Source organism: Bubalus kerabau, chromosome 5, assembly GCF_029407905.1.
Source record: "Bubalus kerabau isolate K-KA32 ecotype Philippines breed swamp buffalo chromosome 5, PCC_UOA_SB_1v2, whole genome shotgun sequence".
Taxonomy (NCBI): Eukaryota; Metazoa; Chordata; class Mammalia; order Artiodactyla; family Bovidae; genus Bubalus; species Bubalus kerabau.
Window position 1 is genome coordinate 94,996,783 of NC_073628.1, and position 15,368 is coordinate 95,012,150.

At 41.4% G+C, this 15,368-nt stretch overlaps 1 long non-coding RNA gene across 28 annotated transcripts in view; it reads left to right on the forward strand.

The window, feature by feature from the left end:
• Nucleotides 1-15,368, forward strand: part of LOC129653031 (uncharacterized) — a 438,049-nt gene that overhangs the window by 58,753 nt on the left and 363,928 nt on the right. For all 28 annotated transcript variants that reach the window (XR_008714913.1, XR_008714921.1, XR_008714931.1 and 25 more), the window contains one exon: nt 14,902-15,206. This is a non-coding gene — a long non-coding RNA (uncharacterized LOC129653031). The remainder of the gene's footprint in view (nt 1-14,901; nt 15,207-15,368) is intronic.

Here is a 15,368-nt window from a genome sequence, read left to right on the forward strand (position 1 = left end):
CCGCTTGCATTTGATGAACCAAAGCTTACACGGTTAGGCCTGATGTCATGGAGGGTAACATATAATCCTGCAGGGAAGAATACTACAGAAAGGGGAACTGGAATGTTTGAAAGAATAATAACATTATCTATCAAAATCCTCAAGGTACACCCTTCTTATTTTTGGTCTTGACAGGCATCCTGTTATTTTTTAAAAGGTGTAGGATAGGATGCTAGCGGGCATTTGCTTAACTTAAATATTTTGAAAATACATCTTTCCCTAGTGTTGAGTCCAGACAGAGGCTTACTTCTTTTTTTTTTTTTTTTTTAATTTATTTATTTTAATGGAAGGCTAATTATTTTACAATATTGTATTGGTTTTGCCATAAGGCTTACTTCTTGAAAGACAAGAGTATCAACTAAGAAACTCAGTGCTCTTTATTTTTATTGGAGTATAATTGCTTCACAGTGTTGTGTTTCTGCTGCACAACGAAGTGTATCAGCTATATGTATGCATATATCTCCTCCCTCTTGGACCTTCCTCCCACCTCCTTTGCATCCCACCCCTCTACCAAAACTGTCCTTGGATCCAAGAATATGGGAGAAAGAAGTCTGTTACATGAACATTCATCCTTGCTGGAGAAGATCCAAGTGTGGACAACAAGAAACTTATATAAAGTAGTATACAAAATGAGGAAAATACAATTAGGTACAAAAGTGAGCATTTCTTTAGAATGCGAAGAGAAATCATAATTAATTCAGTTAAGTTCAGTTCAGTCACTCAGTCGTGTCCAACTCTTTGCAACGCCATGGACTGCAGCACACCAGGCTTTCCTGTCCATCACTGACTCCCAGAATTTGCTCAAACTCATGTCCATCGAGTTGGTGATGCCATCCAAACATCTTGTTCTCTGTTGTCTTCTTCTCCTCCTGCCTTCAGTCTTTCCCAGCATTACTCAGTGCTATTTATATAAAATTTTGCAAAGGGATACACAATCTCCTCTGCTCCCTTCTCTGTTCAGCTTCTCTTTTTGTTAGCCTCATAACAGAATAACTTTCTTGGGCTATATCAATTTTTTAGTGTTGCTATTACAAGTTATCACAAATTTAGCAGTTTAGCACCCATTTATTATCTTGTAGTTCTGAAGCACAGAGATGCAGTCACAGCATCCAAGACTTTGAGTCTCGTAGGACTGAGATGAGGCATCAACAAGGGTCTGGAGCTTGCTTCCAGGCTCATTCAGGATTTGGCCAGGTCCAGTTGCATGTTGGCCTGAGGGATCTGTTTCCTTGTTTGCAATTGGTCAGGGTATGTTACTAGTTTCTAGAGGCCACCAGTATTCCCTGACTCATGGCCCCCTTCCTCCATCTTCAAAGCCAGCAACCATGTGGGTTGAGTCCTCAAGCTTCTAACCCCTCTGACCTTCCCCTTCTGCCTCATCTGGCCTCCGCTCACCTCTTTAGCCACACCTCTCTGAATCCTCTGCCTCCACTTCTGCTTTTAAGGGCTCATGTGACTATGTTGGGCCTACCCAGATAATCCAGAGTCATCTTCCTATTTTAAGCTCAGCTGATGTGCTATGCTAAGTCGCTTCAGTCATGTCTGACTAGTTGTGACTCTATGGACTGAAGCCCTCCAGGCTCCTCTGTCCATGGGATTCTCCAGGCCAGAATACTGGAGTGGGTGGCCATTTCCTCCTCCAGGGGAAGCTCAGCTAATGAGTGAACTTAATTCCATCTACAAAATCTCTTCACAGCAGTGCCTAGATTAGAGTTTAATGGCCAGGAGGTGAATCTCAGAGAAGGGTGGGGCACTTCCTTAGAACTGTGCCTACCACGTGAGTTTTAGTTATATCTGTGCACCAGATAATTGTAAGTTTTCCCTGCATCCTTTCATCTTGTCTTCAAGTCTAGTAGGTTTGCTGGTATAAAAATCTAGGAGAGAAAACTCTATAAACAAGGCAAGTCACTCAGTCATATCCGGACTTTTTGCGACCCCATGGACTGTAGCCTACCAGGCTCTTCCATCCATGGGATTTTCCAGGCAAGAGTACTGGAGTGGGTTGCCATTTCCTTCTCCAGGAGATCTTCCCGACCCAGGGATTGAACCTGGCTCTTCTACATTGTAGGCAGATGCTTTATCATCTGAGCCACCAGGGAAGTCAATCTAGGAGAGAAAACTCTATAAACAAGGCAAGTCCTAAGCACAGTGACTTCCCTGACTAGACCTTGAAGTTAGGAACAGAACTTTACACTCTTTTCTACCCAGCACCCTACAACTTGTGCCCAGTAGAGGGTCGATAGGAACTCACTGTTTCTGCTGCTGTTGCTATTTTTGCCTTGGCTGCCGAAGAATGAAATAGACCTACCTCTACATAAGTTTCAAGCAAATTCAGAGGGCCTGTGATGTATTACGTGAAACACAGTCTTTTAAAATAGCTAAATTTCTAGCTCAGAAAATGGTCCTTCAGGATGGCTCACAACCTTTTCCCACCCATCAGCCTCAGCCTACAATGTAACCTCAGTTTATGGAGGAGTAGGGTGAATATGCGTGCATGTTTGTTTATTAATATGAAACCTGAAAGTGTGATGATTTCTGAAATTATTAACAGAAAACTTAGGTGGATTCTAGCGGAAGACTCTTTTACTCCCCACTTCATATTCTTCTGTGGTCCCCGTGGAAAGGAAGTTCCATCAACCCTTCCATCCTTTCTGGGAAGTACATGCAAGGGGGTTTCTGTGTTTCTTTCCACCTCTTACATGCTTGTCTCCAAGGGAGAAGGAATAGCTAGTCTTATGGGGAAGAGTCTGATGTCCTCTGGCCTGGGTCCTGTGTCTTAGAGCAGAGGAATGGACTTTCTGCTTTCCCCTGCACTGAGTGCAACATGGGTAGGTAAGAACAGTGTGCTCCTTCCTCTTCCTCCTTCTGTATGAGAGCTGTACCAGGGTCAGTGCTGGAGTTTGCCCTCTGGAAGCAGGCACAGACAGAACTTTACTCTCCTGGGCTTTCTTGGTTTCTCTGTCCTACTGTTGATGTGCCTGTGAAGCAGCTGGGTAACAATTTATGTCATCTTAACAGACTTGATTGACTCTCCCAGGCTCTGGACTTAAGAAAGTCCCATTTTGACCTCAGGTCCACGGTGAGTGTTTTAGCAGGGAGTTCATTACTATGGGAGTTATTGGGCTTCATGAATAAACCTTTACTTCTGATTTGGCACACCCTGAATTTACTCAATGATGACAACCCAGAGAAGAGTTGGAGACCAGGATTAGTGCATCCTGGTCTTCATCATTATAGATATTTCTATCATCTTAAAGTAACAAAGAGTACTTCTTAAAAGGCTAGTTCAGTTCAGTTCAGTTGTTCAGTTGTGTCTGACTCTTTGCAACCCCATGAATCGCAGCACGCCAGGCCTCCCTGTCCATCACCAACTCCCGGAGTTCACTCAGACTCACGTCCATCGAGTCAGTGATGCCATCCAGCCATCTCATCCTCTGTTGTCCCCTTCTCCTCCTTCCCCCAATCCCTCGCAGCATCAGAGTCTTTTCCAATGAGTCAACTCTTCGCATGAGGAGGCCAAAGTACTGGAGTTTCAGCTTTAGCATCAGTCCTTCCAAAGAAATCCCAGGGCTGATCTCCTTCAGAATGGACTGGTTGGATCTCCTTGCAGTCCAAGGGACTCTCAAGAATCTTCTCCAACACCACCCTTCAAAAGCATCAATTCTTTGGCACTCAGCCTTCTTCACAGTCCAACTCTCACATCCATACATGACCACAGGAAAAACCATAGCCTTGACTAGATGGACCTTTGTTGGCAAAGTAATGTCGCTGCTTTTCTATATGCTATCTAGGTTGGTCATAACTTTTCTTCCATTAAATTAAATGGTCCATTAAATTAAAGCGTCTTTTAATTTCATGGCTGCAGTCACCATCTGCAGTGATTTTGGAGCCCAAAAAAATAAAGTCTGACACTGTTTCCACTGTTTCCCCATCTATTTCCCATGAAGTGATGGGACCAGATGCCATGATCTTTGTTTTCTGAATGTTGAGTTTTAAGCCAACTTTTTCACTCTCCTCTTTCACCTTCAAGAGGCTTTTTAGTTCCTCTTCACTTTCTGCCATAAGGGTAGTGTCATCTGCATATCCGAGGTTATTGAGATTTCTCCCGGCAATCTTGATTCCAGCTTGTGCTTCTTCCAGCCCAGCGTTTCTCATGATGTACTCTGCATATAAGTTAAATAAGCAGGGTGACAATATACAGCCTTGACAAACTCCTTTTCCTATTTGGAACCAGTCTGTTGTTCCATGTCCAGTTCTAACTGTTGCTTCCTGACCTGAATACAGGTTTCTCAAGAGGCAGGTCAGGTGGTCTGGTGTGCCCATCTCTTGAAGAATTTTCCACAGTTTACTGTGATCCACACAGTCAATGGCTTTGGCATAGTCAATAAAGCAGAAATAGATGTTTTTCTGGAACTCTCTTGCTTTTTCCATGATCCAGCAGATGTTGGCAATTCGATCTCTGGTTCCTCTGCCTTTTCTAAAACCAGCTTGAACAACTGGAATTTCATGGTTCACATATTGCTGAAGCCTGATTGGAGAATTTTGAGCATTACTTTACTAGCGTATGAGAGGAGTAGAATTGTGTGGTAGTTTGAGCATTCTTTGGCATTGCCTTTCTTTGGGATTGGAATGAAAACTGACCTTTTCCAGTCCTGTGGCCACTGCTGAGTTTTCCAAATTTGCTGACATATTGAGTGTAGCACTTGCACAGCATCATCTTTCAGGATTTGAAATAGCTCCACTGGAATTCCATCACCTCCACTAGATTTGTTCGTAGTGATGCTTTCTAAGGCCAACTTGACTTCACATTCCAGGAGTCTGGCTCTAGGTGAGTGATCACACCATCGTGATTATCTGGGTCATGAAGATCTTTTTTGTACAGTTCTTCTGTGTATTCCTGCCACCTCTTCTTAATATCCTCTGCTTCTGTTAGGTCCATACCATTTCTGTCCTTTATCGAGCCCATCTTTGCATAAAATGTTCCCTTGGTATCTCTAATTTTCTTGAAGAGATCACTAGTCTTTCCCATTCTGTTGTTTTCCTCTATTTCTTTGCATTGATTGCTGAGGAAGGCTTTCTTATCTCTTCTTGCTATTCTTTGGAACTCTGCATTTAAATGCTTATATCTTTCCTTTTCTCCTTTGCTTTTCGCTTCTCTTCTTTTCACAGCTATTTGTAAGGCCTCCTCAGACAGCCATTTTGCTTTTTTGCTTTTCTTTTCCATGGGGATGGTCTTGATCCCTGTCTCCTGTACAATGTCACGAACTTCAGTCCATAGTTCTTCAGGCACTGTATCTATCAGATCTAGTCCCTTAAATCTATTTCTCACTTCCACTGTATAATCATAAGGGATTTGATTTAGGTCATACCTGAATGTTCTAGTGGTTTTCCCTACTTTCTTCAATTTAAGTCTGAATTTGGCAATAAGGAGTTCGTGATCTGAGCTACAGTCAGCTCCTGGTCTTGTTTTTGTTGACTGTATAGAGCTTCTCCTTCTTTGGCTGCAAAGAATATAATCAATCTGATTTTGGTGTTGACCATCTGGTGATGTCCATGTGTAGAGTCTTCTCTTGTGTTGCTGGAAGAGGGTGTTTGCTATGACCAGTGCATTTTCTTGGCAAAACTCCATTAGTCTTTGCCCTGCTTCATTCTGTACTCCAAGGCCAAATTTGCCTGTTACTCCAGGTGTTTCTTGACTTCCTACTTTTGCATTCCAGTCCCCTATAATGAAAAGGACATCTTTTTTTCGGTGTTAGTTCTAAAAGGTCTTGTAGGTCTTCATAGAACCATTCAACTTCAGCTTCTTCAGCATTACTGGTTGGGGCATAGACTTGGATTACTGTGATACTGAATGGTTTGCCTTGGAAACGAACAGAGATAATTCTGTCGTTTTTGAGATTGCATCCAAGTACTGCATTTCAAACTCTTTTGTTGACCATGATGGCTACTCCATTTCTTCTGAGGGATTCCTGCCTGCAGTAGTATATCTAATGGTTATCTGAGTTAAATTCACCTGTTCCAGTCCATTTTAGTTCGCTGATTCCCAGAATGTCGACGTTCACTCTTGCCATTTCTTGTTTGACCACTTCCAATTTGCCTTGATTCATGGACCTGACATTCCAGGTTCCTATGCAATATTGCTCTTTATAGCATCGGACCTTGCTTCTATCACCAGTCACATCCACAACTGGGTATTGTTATAGTTAGACAATGAGTACAGTTAATATTCAAATTATCCTAAAAAACAATGCAAAAAAGATGAAAACCTTAAGTACAAAAATAGGTAAAAGGTCCATTTTAGGATCTGGTCCTGCCTCTCTCTGTGTCATCTCTTGTCACCTTGACCTTCTAGCTCAGATTTTTCTCCCTCATCCTGCTCACCCCAGAATGTGCTAGGCTGGTTGGTCCCTGTCTCTGAGCATCTGACTTTGCTATCAAATCTCTATTTTATTTCCTTCACAACAATTTTAATCATTGATATTTTTCTTTTTAAAAATTTGTTTACATGGTGGGTTAATTTGCCACGGCTGCCAAAACAAAGCATTAGAGATTGGCAGCTTAAACAACAAAGTTATTTTCTCACAATTTTGTAGACTAGAAGTCCAAGATCAAGGTGTCAGTACGGTTGATTTCTTCTATTTCTCTCCTTGACTTGTTGATGGCCGTCTTTTCCATGTTTCTTCACATGGTCTTCCCTCTGTATATGTCTGTGCCCTAAACTCCTCCTCTTATAAGGACACCAGTCAATTAGGGCCCACATCAATGACTTTATTTTAACTAAATTACCTCTATTAAGATCCTATCTCCAAATAGAGTCACATTCTGAGATACTGGGAGGTTAACCCTTCAATTTGTGAATTTGGGGGAGTCACATTCAGCCTTTAACACCTATATAAGGTTTATTTTTTCACTACCAAAATATAGGTCCTTTGGTATAAGGTATCTATTTCATTAGATGCTGTGTCCAAAGTACTTAGACTTGTGACTGGAGTGTAGTTAGTGCATGCATGCTCAGTTGCTTAGTCATGTCCAACTCTTGAGATCCCATGGACTGTAGCCCATCAGCTCCTCTGCCCATGGGATTTTCCCAGGCAAGAATGCTGGAGTGTGTTGCCTTCTCCAGGGAATCTTCCCGACCCAGGGATCAAACTCATGCCTTCTGCCTTGGCAAGAAGATTCTTTACCATTGCACCACCTGGGAAGCCCATAGAGTTAGTTCTTAGTGTGTAAATATTTGCTCAATAAATGGAGAAATTTGAATAGGTTAGATATCTGTAGAATTAAGACAGCTTGGATATTTATAGGATTTGATGGTTGATAACATCATTTCATGGGAAATAGATCGGGAAACAGTGGAAACAGTGTCAGACTTTATTTTGGGGGGCTCCAAAATCACTGCAGATGGTGACTGCAGCCATGAAATTAAAAGGCGCTTTCTCCTTGGCAGGAAAGTTATGACCAACCTAGATAGCATATTGAAAAGCAGAGACGTTACTTTGCCAACAAAGGTCCATCTAGTCAAGGCTATGGTTTTTCCAGTGGTCATGTATGGGTGTGAGAGTTGGACTGTGAAGAAAGCTGAGCACCAAAGAATTGATGCTTTTGAACTGTGGTGTTGGAGAAGACTGTTGAGAGTCCCTTGGACTACAAGGAGATCCAACCAGTCCATTCTGAAGGAGATCAGTCCTGGGTGTTCATTGGAAGGACTGATGCTAAAGCTGAAACTCCAGTACTTTGGCCACCTCATGCGAAGAGTTGACTCATTGGAAAAGACTCTGATGCTGGGAGGAACTGGGGGCAGGAGGATAAGATGGCTGGATGGCATCACCGACTCGATGGACATGAGTTTGAGTGAACTCCGGGAGTTGGTGATGGACAGGGAGGCCTGGCGTGCTGTGATTCATGGGGTCTCAAAGAGTCGGATATGACTGAGTGACTGAACTGAATTGAATATGTGAAGAGCAAGGCAGGAAAATCTTAGATGATTTCTAACTTAGATGATTTAATGACTAGTGGTGCTTCTCAATGTAATAGGAAACACAAGAAAAGGATTGGGGTTTGGGGAAAAACTTTGCACATGCTGAGTTAGAGATAATTTGGAATATATTCAAGTGGAAATGTTAAGGAGACCTTGTATGGCATTTGGAGAATGCAGTGGAGAGATCTTGGTTAAAAATATAGATTTGAGGATCATCACTTCATAGTAAATACTAAAATCAAGATGGCAAATGAGATCACCCATGGTAAAGAGCTGCCTGCAAAGCAGGAGACCCGGATTCATTGTGAAATCCCCTGAAAAAGAGAATGGCTATCTACTCCTGTATTCTTGCCTATAAAATCCCACAGACAGAGAAGCCTGTAGCTAGAGAAGTCTGGCTACAGTCCGTGGAGTTGGAAAGAGTTGACCACGACTGAGCAACTAACATTTTCACTTTCAAAAAGAACATAGGTAGAAAGAGACCTAGGACAAAGGCAAGGAAAAAACTAAAGTTTAAGGGTTGAGTAGAGGAAGCAAAGTTTGAGAACAGAAAGAAGACAGTAGAAACAGCATATCATAGAATCCGAGGAGGAAAAAATATTGAAAGTAGTGGTCACCTATGTTAAAGGATAAGAAGTGTTTCTCAAAGGCTATTCCAAGGAATAATCCTCCCATGAAATACTATTTGGAAAAAGATTCTGTGGGCAACTAAGTGAGAGAAATGCTGAAGTCTACTTACTTTTCCTGCAGAATCACACAACAATTTAGCATATTAATGTCTTTGAAAAGTGTTGATGTTAAGAAACCTATACATTTTAATTTCTAATGTAATGTTTCCAAAGCTTATTTGACCTTAAATCTCTCCCTCTTTTTCTTACATAACTAGTCTGAATAATAGCACAAAGAACTAGAACCCAAGGAATTCTCTTTGGGAAACAATGTGATAGCATAATCAATTAGGTAAGCATTGAAAATAGCCCTTTGCATTTGACAGTTAAGGGATTTTGTTGGTATTGCTAGAGTGGGTTTCTATTGAGTGATGGGACCTGAAGGAAAAAAATTATACAGGAGGCATAATCTGCTCCTTCTATAAGCTTGACCTCAAAGAGGAGGATAAGAATTAGGAAAGTGTCTTGCATGGATGCTGTGTGGTGGTGGTGAAGTTGCTAAATTGTATCCAACTCTTGCAACCCTATGGACTGTAACCTGCCAGGCTCATCTGTCCATGGGATTCTCCAGGCAAGAATACTGGAGTGGGTTGCCATTTCCTTCTGTGTGGATGCTGTGTAATATTAGGTTAATACATTTAGGAGAGAAGGAAATGGCCAAGTTTATAGATAATAGAGACATTGAGAAAGAGGTAGCAAGAGAAACTGAATCATCAGCAGAACCAGATCTATAAGGAAATAGGGGGAAACTGAGATCAGAAAAAAGTTCTCCAGAAAGGAAAGGAGATGCAATTGTCCATGCAGGATAAGAGGTTGAAAAAGTCCATGATAATCTCAGTTCCTCAGACAAGAACACGTCTCAGAGTTTATCTTTGGTGCTGAAACAAAAAGGTGCTCTCCTCCAAATCCCCCTTCCCGAAAAAGCGCATGTCTGATCTTGTTCATGTGAAAGTCCTTTCCAAATCTTATTATTGCTATGATCAGAGAGTTACTTCTACTTTGAAGTCCTAGGTAGGCATGGTTTTCCTGAGCCTTTTAATCATCTAGTTTCCTTTAGGTCTCTGCCTCTGGGCAGAGACTTGTCCTATGCATTTCAGTCATGTCCAACTCTGTGCAACCCCACAGATACCTATACTTTGACTTTTTCCTTCCTAGTATTATTTTAATTTTTCTTAGTTTTAAGCTGCTAAAGGTCTTAAGTCCCATCCTATTATTCTTCTTCAACTATCAGTCACCATCTACAAGCCTGAAAGCCATCTCACTTCTTTCCATGTGCTCAACAAATATTTATTTTGGCCACATACTATGCACCAACTACTGTTACAAGCACTGAAGATAAAAACATGGTAAATAAAAATATTATTGACTTTACAGAACTTCCATTCTAGTGAAGGACTCAGGCAAAGAATAAGTAAAGATTAAATTAGTTACAGACTTGCAACCATTACCTTGCTGACAAAGATCCATATAGTTAAAGCTATGGTTTTTCCAGTAGTCATGTACGGATGTGAGAGTTGAACCACAAGGAAGGCTTAGCACCAAAGAATTAATGCTTTTGAAGACTCTTGAGAGTCCCTTGGACTGCAAGGAGATCAAACCAGTCAATCCTAAGGAAACAAATCCTGAATATTCACTGGAAGGACTGATAATGAAGCTGAAGCTCCAGTACTTTGGCCATGTGATGCAAAGAGCTGACTCATTAGAAAAGACCCTGAAGCTGGGAAAGATCGAAGGCAGAAGGAGAAGGGGATGACAGAGGATAAGATGGTTGGATGGCATCACCGACTTGATGGACATGAGTTTGAGCAAGCTCTGGGAGATGATGATGGACAGGGATGCCTGGTGTGCTGCAGTCCATGGGGTCGCAAAGAGTCAGACATGACTGAGCAACCGAATAACAACAAATTGGTTTCTTAGGTTGGTCACCAGACAAGAGAAAAATTACTTAGAAGGAAGGTGTGGCTTGGACTGGATAATTGAACAAAAATTATTCAAAGAGCAAAGATGATAGGCAAGCTGTATCTGAAATACCAGACTAAAGAGTTGAAGGCAGTTTATCAGATCATATGAGAGAGCAAATCTATCAGGATTCACAGTGGAAAGACCAACATATGTGTAACCAAACAACATGTTTAAGACAGTGGGTAGCTTTTAGAGCTGCAATCTTTTGGGTTAATTTTATCACTGTTTTCTGAAAGCAGCCCTACTTAAAAGTTTTTGTTAAATAACTGCCCAAAGGTCTAAGTCTATGCATTCTTAAGTTATCAGTAGCAGGGGAAAGCAGTCAGGAAGTATACTTTATGATTTGGATTTTCTGTTTAGGTTATTCAACAGCCAGGCAGTTGTCATTGTATTGATGGAAGTAGTTCTCTCCCTACTGGATGCAAGAAGCTCTTTCTATTTCAGGAAAACAAGACTATTAGGAAAAATAGTTTTGTGTCAGTTATGAAGATGTTGAGTTTTTGGTGTCTATGAAAAGGCCAGTTACTTTAATACCTCAACCTAGAGTTTAAGAAGGAGATCTGGGTTGGAGACAAAATATCTGGTATTGTCTTCTCCAATAGAAATGGGCAAGATTGCCCAGGAATGGTGTACTGTGCTTTTTATTATTTAGAGCAATATGCCAGATAGGGAAGGAAGTGAGTCTGAAAGGGCTAACTGGGAGAAACTTGATTGGGTTATTAGATTGGTGGATCTGGTTAAGATGAAAAGCAGGTATAGGGAGGGTAGCTGAGTGAGAGAAATGGAAGAGTAAAAGAGACTGGGTGACTGACTTTAGTCTTTTGAATCTAGAGAAATTCTGAGGGACACAGTTGTAGATGTGTCTGAGGAGTGATTGACAATGAGGAGAGGTCCTGTAGAAAAGGATTGTTAGGGAAGGCATGAAGGAGGGGCAGCACAGAATATCTCTAATGGTGGACGCATAGGAGAGATTAGACCACAAAGGGGCTTCAAACACGGGAGGAGGGACATTAGAAAGGTGAAGTATAGTGGGCTCCACTATGGTGGAGACACCTGGTCCCAAATGCCTTCTGGAGAGATCCCTGTAAGTAAACACACTTCAGTTCTTTTAGAGTCAGTCATAGCTTGAGATAGCTTATGGAGATTTATATACATATATAAATAAAGATTATTTATATACTTACTTTTGGTTGTGCTGGGTCTTTGTTGCTGCACCTGGGCTTTCTCTAGTTGCAGCAAGTGAGGGCTACTCTCTAGCTGCTGTGTGCAGGCTACGTGTTGTGGTGGCTCCTCTTGTTGCAGAGCATAGGCTGTAGGCAGACGGCTGTGGCACACAAGATTTTGTCGCTCAGAGGCATCTGGAATCTTCCTGGACCAGGCATCGAACCTGTGTCCCCTGTACTGGCAGGCAAATTCTTATCCTTTGTACCACCAGGAAAATCTGGGTTACATTTTTGAGGGAATATTGGTTGTTGAGGGTGTGGCAACTCAGATTTTTGTGAGTCTCCATTGCATTGGTTCAGGGGTTAGAGTTGTTGATGTGCAGACTTACACTAGGGCTTCCGGGTAGAGGTCCTTGTTATGAGGGATCTGTAATCCAGGAGTTGTACCCAGTGCAAGGAATCCATACTGATCATTTGTCCCCTGAATCCCTTCAAATGTAGCATCCATCCTATGGGATTTATGCAAGCTCAGATAGGGATTGGGAGAGAAACAGGGCTCTATCTAACTTATTTCTGAGTACCCTAAAATCACTGCAGATGGTGACTGCAGCCATGAAATTAAAAGATGCTTGCTCCTTGGAAGGCAAGTTATGACCAACTAGACAGCATATTAAAAAGCAGAGACATTGCTTTGCCAAAAAAGGTCCATCTAGTGAAGACTATGGTTTTTCCAATAGTCATGTATGGATGTGAGAGTTGGACTATAAAGAAAGCTGAGTGCTGAAGAATTGATGCTTTTGAACTTCGGTGTTGGTGAAGACTCTTGAGAGTCCCTTGGACTGCAAGGAGATCCAACCAGTCCATCCTAAAGGAGATTAGTCCTGGGTGTTCATTGGAGGGACTGATGTTGAAGCTGAAACTCCAATAATTTGGCCACCTGATGCAGAGACCTGACTCATTTGAAAAGACCCTGATGCTGGGAAAGATTGAGGGCGGGAGGAGAAGGGGACAACAGAGGATGAGATGGTTGGATTGCATCACCATTACAATGGACATGGGTTTGAGTGAACTCCGGGAGTTGATGACAGACAGGGAGTCCTAGCATGCTGTGGTTCATGGGGACACAAAGAGTTGGACGTGACTGAGCAACTGAACTGAACTAGGAAGTGAATGGAGGAACAAAGTTGAGAAGATAGAGAATGGAAGCACTTTGGAGCATTGTATGTTGAGATAAAAGTTTAAGTAGAGACTGAATGAATATCAGGTACAAGGTCAGAGCCCAATGTGGGGCCAGAAGTCACTTCCAAATTTGCCAAACCAAGGAGATGAAATGAGATTAGTAGGTCACATGTATTCTAGAAAAAAGAGAGAATGGTAAGATATGAAGTGGGTAAAAAATGAGGTCTAGTTATTAATATTAGGGTAAAAGAAAAAGGAATTTGGTTATGTGCAATATAGCGTATGATTGGTGTGGTATTAATAGTATGACTCCCCGTTTAAAAATAGAAACTATAAGCAAGGTGAAAAGACAGCTTTCAGAATGGGAGAAGATAATAGCATAGGAAGCAACTGACAACTAATCTCAAAAATATACAAGCAACTCCTACAGCTCAATTCCAGAAAAATAAACGACCCAATCAAAAAGTGGGCCAAAGAACTAAATAGACATTTCTCCAAAGAAGACATACAGATGGCTAACAAACACATGAAAAGATGCTCAACATCACTCATTATCAGAGAAATGCAAATCAAAACCACAATGAGGTACCATTTCACGCCAGTCAGAATGGCTGCAATCCAAAAGTCTACAAGCAATAAATGCTGGAGAGGGTGTGGAGAAAAGGGAACCTTCTTACACTGTTGGTGGGAATGCAAACTAGTACAGCCACTATGGAGAACAGTGTGGAGAGTCCTTAAAAAACTGGAAATAGAACTGTCTTATGACCCAGCAATCCCACTGCTGGGCATACACACTGAGGAAACCAGAAGGGAAAGAGACACGTGTACCCCAATGTTCATCACAGCACTGTTTATAATAGCCAGGACATGGAAGCAACCTAGATGTCCATCAGCAGATGAATGGATCAGAAAGCTGTGGTACATATACACAATGGAGTATTACTCAGCCATTAAAAAGAATACATTTGAATCAGTTCTAATGAGGTGGATGAAACTGGAGCCTATTATACAGAGTGAAGTAAGCCAGAAAGAAAAACACCAATACAGTTTACTAATGCATATATATGGAATTTAGAAAGATGGTAACGATAACCCTGTATGCGAGACAGCAAAAGAGACACAGATGTATAGAACAGTCTTTTGGACTCCGTGGGAGAGGGAGAGGGGGGATGATTTGGGAGAATGGCATTTAAACATGCATAATATCATATAAGAAATAAATCAGGTTTGATGCAGGATACAGGGTGGTGCAGTGGGATGAGCCAGAGGGATGGTACAGGGAGGGAGGTGGGAGGGGGGTTCAGGATGGGGAGCACGTGTATGCCCGTGGTGGATTCATGTTGATGTATGGCAAAACCAATACAATATTGTAAAGTAATTAGCCTCCAGTTAAAATAAATAAATTTAAATTAAAAAAAAATAAAATTCAACATTAAAAAAATAAATAAATAAAATGGAAAAAAATAGAAGTAGTATAAATAAAAAATAAGCCAAAATATTGTTGCATCAGAGAATTAACTCTTGGCAACTTCTAGCTAGCATGGTGATCTTGAACAACCTCTTAAAAGTCTATGGCACTGTATGTTTTCATCTGTAAAATGTAAGCAGTTGGGTCAAGTGATCTCTTGAAGTTTCTAGTAGCTCTGTGATTCTACAGCATTTATTCTTTCATCTTTCAGACCCCTGCCATCTTCCCCCAACCCCTTCTAGGGTCCCATATCACACTGAAGGGGTCAGTGGCTTTCATACAAGGCCAGCCTTAAAGATTTGTTTTCTTTCTAACATTTAGAATTGAAGTAACTGCAGACATTTGGAGAGGCATAGTTCATAGCCTACTGAAATTTAATGAATGACCTAACTTCTCTAGAAGGTAAGATGACTGCATTGTTTATATTTTGTTGTTTGTTACCAGGCAATAAATATGGACTTCATTGAAATATCGTGTGTCAATTGGATTTCATGCCTTAATCACACTGGCAGAGAAAAGAGTGTAGTGGCTGCTTTGGAGAATGGAGGAAGCTGGAAAGAAGGTAAAGAGTGAAGATACAAGATGACAATGGGATGAGATCCAGGGAAGAGAGAAGGTCATAGAGCTGAGAAGGAATTGACTTTTCTTCATGTTAAGGGTGGCGGAGGGGAAGAATTCAACTGATTACTAGACAGGTGCATCTGGATCCAGGAATAACAAACCATATGGTGTCCAACTCCTTCAAAATGGTGAGTTTCATAAGCATTCTAACTTATCTGATGTGGACATTGCATAGTCAGAAGATGTATTCTGTGAACATTTCTTGATGAAAACAGGCCAATCAAAGTGAAGTATTCCAAATTAGTCTTTGAAAGGACCATTTACCTTTAGTTGAGAAGCTGAGCTGAGAG